This window comes from Elephas maximus, chromosome 18, assembly GCF_024166365.1.
Source record: "Elephas maximus indicus isolate mEleMax1 chromosome 18, mEleMax1 primary haplotype, whole genome shotgun sequence".
Classification (NCBI taxonomy): domain Eukaryota; kingdom Metazoa; phylum Chordata; class Mammalia; order Proboscidea; family Elephantidae; genus Elephas; species Elephas maximus.
Window position 1 is genome coordinate 38,095,768 of NC_064836.1, and position 9,300 is coordinate 38,105,067.

General features: G+C 37.5%; 1 pseudogene; it reads left to right on the forward strand.

Moving 5' to 3' along the window:
- The first annotated feature begins 4,939 nt into the window (after positions 1–4,939).
- On the forward strand, positions 4,940–5,062 carry LOC126061849 (uncharacterized; annotated as a pseudogene).
- Positions 5,063–9,300: the final 4,238 nt, after the last annotated feature.

Sequence of the window (9,300 nt, forward strand, 5' to 3'; positions counted from 1 at the left end):
GTATTACGGAAAACTGCTTTGAGATTTTGAGTTTAACATTTGATTGTGCCTTTGTGCTATTCTAAAAGTCTTTAAAAGCAGAATCGAGTTAAAAGTCACATTCCCACTTTCAATAAAGGCTCTTTCCAATCAATTTTTAAAAACACTCTCTCTTGGGAAAATTCTGTCCATACTGGGGCCTATTTACAAGGTCAAGTCACTCTATAACCTTGTAATATTTATATATTCTAAAAATGCAGATAGATTGGATTCTAATCCAGGAAGTGCTCATTAAAAGCAGAGTTAAACCAATATCATAAAACAATATGTGTACTAACTGTTCAATGAGAAACTAGTTTGTTCTGTAAACTTTCATCTAAAGTACAATAAAAAAATTAAAAAAAAGCAGAGTGAAAATATTCAGTTGTCTTGAAACTTTGATATTATTCTGTGTCCATAAAACATAAAAGGGACCATTAAGTATTATTTCACATGCGTTTGTATATATATATATTTTTTTATATATAATACAGTCAACACTCTAATGGCAATATGAATTTTGTCAAAGCCTTTAACCTTTAAAGCAATTTAAAACAAAACAAATAATCAATCTTTTTTTACTCACACATCTCTCTTTCTCAACTGGCTGCCCAACATTGTGAGACTAACCTCCCCACCCCAGTGATAAGTATATGTGAGATGGTGTGTGGACTCTTCATCAGAGGGGAGAGAGATGAAAATAGCTCCAGGTGGTAAAACTCCAGTGAGGTCAGCTATTCATTGGAAGAGGGTTTGTGAGGCCAGAATTGAACAGAGTACAGAAAAGCTGCCTGGGAATTTGGAGATAACTTGGGGCCATCGTTAGACGATATTGGTTTAATCAAGCACAATTTTAAGACAAATGTCAAGTGACAGAAAAAACCCCATCTAAAATCTGAGTACCACCAGTCTAGAAAAGTGCTATGTTCTCCAGAAGAATTTGCATAGTTTCACTCCTTGAATTCTATAGTTTGTTGCTTGAAAATCTATAAGATTTCTCTTTTTTTTTTTTTTTGGTGTAAATGTTCAGACTCTATTAGATTGCAAACTCTTTGAGAACAGAAGTTTTCTTATTAGTCTCTAAATGTGAAGACTGCATACCATCACTACTATGAAGAACCTGAACTTTTTATAATTTTATTTTTCAAAATTTTCACTTTTCTTGATATCCTACAGCATCAGGCAACATTACTATTTCTTTGATATAGTATATGTGGTAGAGTAATACAAAGATGTTTCAAAGATGTTTAAGTAATAGAACCTTCTATAGAACAACAAAATTGGGTGCCTTCTATAAGAGGCTAGAAATCTGCTGAATTCCTTTTCTCCTGAGAGTTCTTGATAAAAAAAATAAAATAAAATAACTGAGGTATGGAGAAACTTTCTAATGAGTTTCAGTTGTATGTGTGCGTATGCGTGTGTGAATCTTCTAATGTTTGGAAAGTTGTCATGGTAACCCATCGGAGCCATGAATTGGTACTTTGAATGTATCATTTCAGTTCAGAAAATAGTATATGTTATGGAAGCCAATAATTGTTATTTTAATATTTTTTGCCATAGTAACAACATTTTAAATAATTTTAAACTCATTGTTAGTGTCTTACTTACCTAGTGCTGCTATAACAGAAATACCACAATTGAATGACTTTAACAAGCACAGATTTATTCTCTAGTCTAGCAGGCTAGAAGTTCGAATTCAGGGTACCAGCTCCAAGGAAGTCTTTCTCTCTCTGCCAGCTCTGAGGGAATGTCCTTGTCATCAATCTTCCCTTGTCTAGGAGTGCAGGGACCCCAGGTCCAAAGGGCTTGCTCTGCTCCTGGGACTACGTTCTTGGTAGGATGAGGCCCCCTGCCTCTCTGTTTGATTCTGTCTTTTATATCTCAAAAGTCAATGACTCAGGACACAACCTAATCTCATGGATTGAGTTCTGCCTCGTTAATATAACTACCTCTAATCCATGCCTCATTAATGTCATAGAGGTAGGATTTACAACACATAGGAAAAATCATGTCATATAACAAAATGGTGGACAATCACACAATACTGGAAATCATGGGCTAGTCAAGTTGATACACATTTTTGGGGGGACACAATTCAATCCAGAACAGTTAGGAAAATAATTACTGAATTCTAGTCAATAAATGATACCAAGTAAAACTATGAAATGATATTCTTCCCTTTGACTGTTTTAACTAAATCCTTGGCTGGTAAAGCTAGGCCTTATAAATGATAAGTTACTCATAGAGTCAACCTTTACTTGATCAATTTTTCAGACACTACCATAGTCATTGGCTAATTTCTGGTCTGTTCTTCATTATGAACCCATTAATTAATTCAGTAAATATTTATTGAGCCTCTACTATGTGTAGACCTTTCACCAGGTGTTGTGGATAAAGGAGTCACCTACGTGCTCTCTTTCTGCTGGTGGAGGGGATTGATATTTATCAAGTTATGAAATGAAAACAATAAAATATCAACTATGACAACTTCTACAAAAAAGAGTTCTAAGTATGGAGCTTAAAATAAGAGTATTTGACAAAGAAAAAATATTGAAATTTTTTATCATTAAACTCTTATCTGAAAGAAGGATAGACATTAACTAGATTGAGTGGTAAGGAAAGAAGGAACAGATTTGCAAAACCCTATGATAGGAGAGGAGTCCTGGTGGCGTGGTGTTTTAGAGCTCAGCTGAAAACCAAAAGGTCAGCAGTTCAAATCCACCAACCACTCCTTGGAAGCCCTATAAAGCAGTTCTACTCTGTCCTATACGGTTGCTATGAGTTGGAATCGACTCTATGGCAATGGGTTTTTTTAATGATAAGAGAGCCTGAAGGTTAGGCTGAGGATTGGAATGGACAGAAGGACTACAGCTGTACTGTCAGAGAAGGCAGGGGCCAGTGCAGTGTCTTACAGGTTGTGTTTAGTAGTTTGATCTATATCATTTTAATAGAGGGATTTCATAACAGGGTTTTGTACAGAGAAGTGAGGTGATTACATTGGAGGAAAGCCAGCATGCCTAAGGGATATCAATTGTTAAAAGACTGTTAATATTTACATTGAGGAAGTTTGGATGCATTTGATGTTGGTGCAGATGATCTAAGGTGAGTAGATTTGAGAGGCATTTAGAAAATAAAATCAAGGGGCAGTGGTAGTCCAGTGGTAGAATTCTCACCATTCATATGACAGACCAGGGTTTGATTCCCAAGCAATGTGCCTCATGTGCAGCTACTACCAGTCTGTCGGTGGAGGTTCGCTTGTTGCTACGACGCTGAACAAGTTTCACCAGAATGTCAAGACTAAGACATACTAGGAAGAAAGACCTGGTGATCTACCTCTATAAATCAGCTGATGAAAACTCTCGGAATTCTGATGGACTGGCTCAATCTGCAGCCGATCACGGGGATGGTACAGAACTGGACAGCGCTTCACACCCTTGCACGTGGGGTCGCCAAGAGTTTGGGTCAGACTTCACCACAGTTAACAACAATAACCCTTGCTGTAACTGAACATACAGTTCACTGTTATGTAGTGCTTAATGCAAATAAAAGAAAAAAGTAAAGAAAGTCAATTAGGCTTTTCAATTGATCAGAGATAAACTTATTGAGGGAAACAGTCATGAAGGGATAGAGTTCTCATACTACTATCATGGTCCAGACTCTTGACCGAACCATGCAGAAGAAAGACAAAATAAAAACAAAACAAAAAGCCTGCAAGCACGCCATCTTGCAAGTGTAATGTATACAGTGAAGTCTCTACTACATCTCATTACTCAGTAAGGTAAATACGCTAAACAGATAGTGAGGGATAAACAAGGCACTGCTCAAAGACAGTGACAGAGGTACTGTTGTTGTTGTTAGCACCCATTGAGTTGACTCCCAACTCATGGCAACCCCAGGCACAACCCATTGAAATGGTCCCCAGTCTTGTGCCATTCCAGGGTTGGTTGCAGATCAGATCAATGTGATGCAAAAAGTTTTCATTGGCTGAGTTTCAAGTAGATCACCAGGCCTTTCTTTCTAGTCTGCCTTAATCAGGAACCTCAGCTAAAACCTGTCTGCATCATAACATCACTCCAGCCCTCACTGACAGCCAAGCAGTGACTGTGCATGAGATGCAGTGACCAGGAATCAAACACAGGTCTCCTGCATGGAACGTGAGAAGTCCATCGCTGAATCACCAATGCCTAGTCAACATATAACTAAGGCTGTAGAGAGAGGAGAGCTGACCTGGAACACTGACTAGTGCTGAAAATAAAGCAAAACCAGGCATTCCTGTCAAATGTCTTCTTTTATGATTGGGTGGTAATTAAAAGATCCAATGTTGTCTCCTCTTAGGAAAAAAATCTGCTTGCCAAAGAAATCTGAGATTTTCTCTCTTCCTGACAGGTGCCACCCAGTTATCTCTTTAATTCATGGTGACAGAGAACAGATAAGTGGTTGTCTCTGAGGGGTTAAGACTGACCAGAAAGTGGTATGAAGGAGCTCTGAAATAAAGCAAATGTTCTGTATCATATTTTGGGTGGTGGTTACATGGTGCATGCAAGTCAAAATTCATCAAACTCAACACTTAGAATCTGAGTGTTTTTGATACATAAGTTTTTCTTCAATTCAAAAAGGAGTAAAGTTTAAAAAGGATAAAATAAACATTTCAGTTCTTCAAGTATCTGAAGATAAGTGATTAAACTTTATTAGTGACAGTAGAAGAAACTGGTCATAACACTTTGAATACCAAAAACAAACAAAATCTATTGCAGTCGAGTTGATTCTGACTCATAGTGACCACATAGGACAGAGTAAAACTGCCTCATAGGGTTTCCAGGGAGTAGCTAGTAGATTTGAACTGCCAACCTTTTGTAGCTCTTAACCGCTGCACCATCAGGGCTCCTACCTTTGAATAGAGACAACTAAAAAGAAACATGATGTGCTCACTTCGGCAGCACAAATACTAAAATCGGAATGATACAGAGAAGATTAGCATGGCCTTTGCACAAGGATGACATGCAAATTGGTGAACAAAGTGGGAGGCCTTACTCTACCTGATTTTAGAACCTATTATACCACCACAGTAGTCATAACAGCCTGGTACTGGAACAACAGCAGATACATGGACCGATGGAACAGAATTGAGAATCCAGACATAAATCCATCCACATATGAACAGTTGGTATTTGACAAAGGCCCCAGACCAGTTAAATGGGGAAAAGACAGTCTTTTTAACAAATCGTGCTGGCATAACTGGATATCCATCTGCAAAAAAAATGAAAAAGACCCATACCCCACTCCATGCACAAAAATGAGCTCAAAATGGATCAAAGACCTAAATATAAAATCTAAAACGATAAAGAACATGGAACAAAAAGTAGGGACAACGTTAGGATCCCTAATACATGGCATAAACAGAATACAAAACATTACTAAGAATGCAGAAGAAAAACTAGATAACTGGGAGCTCCTAAAAATCAAACACTTATGCTCATTCAAAGACTTCACCAAAAGAGTAAAAAGGTTACCTACAGACTGGGAAAAAGTTTTTAGCTATAACATTTCCAATCAGCACCTGATCTCTAAAATCTACATGATACTGCAAAAAATCAACTACAAAAAGACAAATAACCCAATTTAAAAAAATGAGCAAAAGAATAAAGAATGGGCAAAAGACTAAATAAAGAATACATTCAGGTAGCTAACAGATACATGAGGAAACGCTCACAATCATTAGCCATAAAAAAAAAAAAAGCCATTAGAGAAATGCAAATCAAAACTACAATGAGATTCCATCTCACTCCAACAAGACAGACATTAATCCAAAAAACACAAAATAATAAATGTTGGAGAGGTTGTGGAGAGGCTGGAACTCTTATACACTGCTGGTGGGAATGTAAAATTGTACAACCACTTTGGAAATCGATTTGGCGCTTCCTTAAAAAACTAGAAATAGAACTACCATACGATCCAGCAATCCCACTCCTTGGAATATACCCTAGAGAAATAAGAGCCTTTACACGAACAGACATATGCACACCCATGTGCAATGCAGCACTGTTTACAATAGCAAAAAGAAGGGAGCATAAAAAAATTATGGCATAATCACACACTGGAATACTACATATCAATAAAGAACCGTGATGAATCTGTGAAACATTTCATAACATGGAGGAATCTGGAAGACATTATGCTAAGGGAAATTAGTCAGTTGCAAAAGGACAAATATAGCATAAGACCACTATCTTGAGAAATAGTTTAAAAAGAGAAGAAAATATTCTTTGATGGTTAAGAGAGGGGAGAGGGAGGCAGTGTGGGAGAGCAGTAGTCACTAATTAGATAGTAGATAAGAACTATAGGTGACAGGAAAGACAACACACAATACAGGCCAGGTCAGCATAGTTGGACTAAATCAGAAGCAAAGAAGTTTCCAGAATAAACTGAATGCTTCGAAGGCCAGAATAGCTGGGGCAGGGGTTTGGGGACCATGGTTTCAGGGGACATCTAAGTCAATTGGCATAATAAAATCTATTAAGAAAACATTCTGCATCCCACTTTGGAGAGTGACGTTTGAGGTCTTAAACAGTAGCAAGTGTCCATCTAAGATGCATCAATTGGTCTCAACCCACCTGGACCAAAGGAAAATGAAGAACACCAAGAACACAAGGTAATTACAAGCCCAAGAGACAGAAAGGGCCACATAAACCAGAGACTACATCAGCCTGAGACCAGAGGAACTAGATGGTGCCTGGCTACAACCAATGATTGCCCTGACAGGGAACACAACAGAGAACCCCTGAGAGAGCAGGAGAGCAGTGGGATGCAGACCCCAAATTCTCATAAAAAGACCAGACTTAATGGTCTGACTGAGACTAGAAGGACCCCAGTGGTCATGGCCCCCAGACCTTCTGTTGGCCCAGACAGGAACCATTCCCAAAAGCCAACGCTTTAAACAGGGATTGGACTGGACAATGGAATGGAGAGTGATGCTGGAGAGGAGTGAGCTTCTTGGAGCAGGTGGACACTTGACACTATGCTGGCATCTCCTGCCTGGAAGGGAGATGAGAGGGTAGAGGGGCTTAGGAGCTGGTGAAATGGCCATGAAAAGAGAAAGCGGAGAGAGGGAGCAGGCTGTCTCAATAGGGGGAGAGCAATCGGGAGTATATGGCAAGGTGTATGTAAGTGTTTGTGTGAGAGATTGACTTGATTTATAAACTTTCACTTAAAGCACAATAAAAATTTAAAAAAAAAGATGATTTTTAAGGTATAAATTTATATTATATTTTTAAAAAGGGCTAAGGTGTCTTTCTATCTTCAGAGGTAAAAGAAGAACAGGAGGTAGAATTAATGGATGAAGACCCACATTCCATTTCATGAAGACTTCTAGAAGAATACTTGAGTTTTCACATAAGAACAGTAGGCTGAGACAGGAAGCTTTTTGATAGTGTATATTCTAAGCAGAAATAAGATGACCAGTGGCCAGGAATATTGAGACATTGCTACACGTGATAAGTTGGGATAGAAGGCCTTGGAGATTATACGATTTGGGGAGATTCTAAGTTTTATGTTTAAGAAGCCAACAATAAAAACCTCAAACCTAACCTGTTGCATTCAAGTCAATTCTGATTCACAGCAACCCTATAGGACCCTGTAGAACTGCCCCAGAAGGTTTCCAAGAAGCTGCTCGTGGATTCTAACTGCTGATCCTTTGGTTAGCAGTCATAACTTTTAACCACTGTGCCACCAGGGCTCTATACCTACAACTAAAAAAAAAACCCTTGCCATCCAGTTGATTCCTACTTATAATGACCATATAAGGACAGGGCAGAACAGATGCGTAGAGTTTCCAAGGAGTGCCTTATGGATTTGAACTGCTGACATTTTTTTGGTTAGCAGCCATAGTTCTTGACCAATATACCACCAGGGTTTCCATACCTACAATTTGTCTTAAATTACCCTAGCAGAGCTTTTCTCATAGATATTGCTGAAGGCTGTGCTTAACATGCCATTCATCATATCTCACTATCTATCACAGTTAACACATCTGCTATCACCTTTAAAGTTTTGTATTTATAAATGTGTGTAGAGTTTTCCATTGGAATTCTTTTAATTTTCTAAGCCTGTTTTAATCTTCTGCCAGGGCTTATTCCCCCGTTTTATATCCTGTGTAGTTTAGACTTTACAAAGAAATTGAGCTAACTTTTTTTATTGTTGTTTTTCTCTTTTACTAAATCACCATGTGAGAGCAAAAACAACTGACATTAATAACATTTTAGTCTCTAGTAAAATCTTTTTTTTTTTTTTTAAGTTTCCAAATGATAAAATAAGCTGCTTTATCTGGTAAATGAGTCTCTTGGCTTGTCCCCTTCCCCTTTTTAAAAATTTTATTAATTTTATTGTTGTTGAGAATAAACACAGCAAAACCCACACCAATTCGGCAACATTGATAACATTTTTTGAGTTGTGCCATCATTCTCACCCTCCTTTTCTGAGTTGTTCCTCACCCATTAACATAAACCCACTACCCACTAAGGTTGCGTCCTGATCTTTCCAGTTGCTGTTGTCAATTTGATCCCACATAGATAGTTCTTAAAAAAGCCTAATGCTCCTAATGCTCCAGGCACACATTCTGAGGAGACTCTATCCATGAAGTACCACAATGACCTGACATATTTGTTAGCAGATTTTTTGATTTCCTGGGTACATAGACTTTCAAGAAATGCATAAATACATAAATTCATAAATGCATAATCAGTGAAGAATACGTGAATAAATGAGTGAATGAATAGATAAACATTTAGACAGGGGACTGAGATAAATTTGTCATATTTTGACATGAAAGGCTATACTAAAAAATATAGCGAAACAACAAAAATCTAGTATTAGCATCGTTTTATGAAAGAAAGGACTTTTAAAAATCCCCAAAGAATTAAATCAAAGCCAGCAATGCTAATCACAATTTTACAATTTTGGTATAGTACAAGTACTGACCAATCAGAGAAGACACTGATTGATATGATTTTCTGGTTTATACTGATTGCCATCATCCTTGGGGGAATATAATGTCAAAATTAAAAATAAGTGAGAAGTAAGTAAATAAAACAAACATCTGTGCTGTAAATGTATTTTGTTTTATATAATTCATTACATTGTCTTTATGTTGCCTTGGATTATAAAATGTTTGTTACACACTGGTACATATCCTCAAAGGAAATTTAGGAAATACTGGGCTAAAATATATTTTAAAGGTGTGGACCCTAAGGCAGCACTATAAAAAATGCATGGGTAAATTTTGTATAC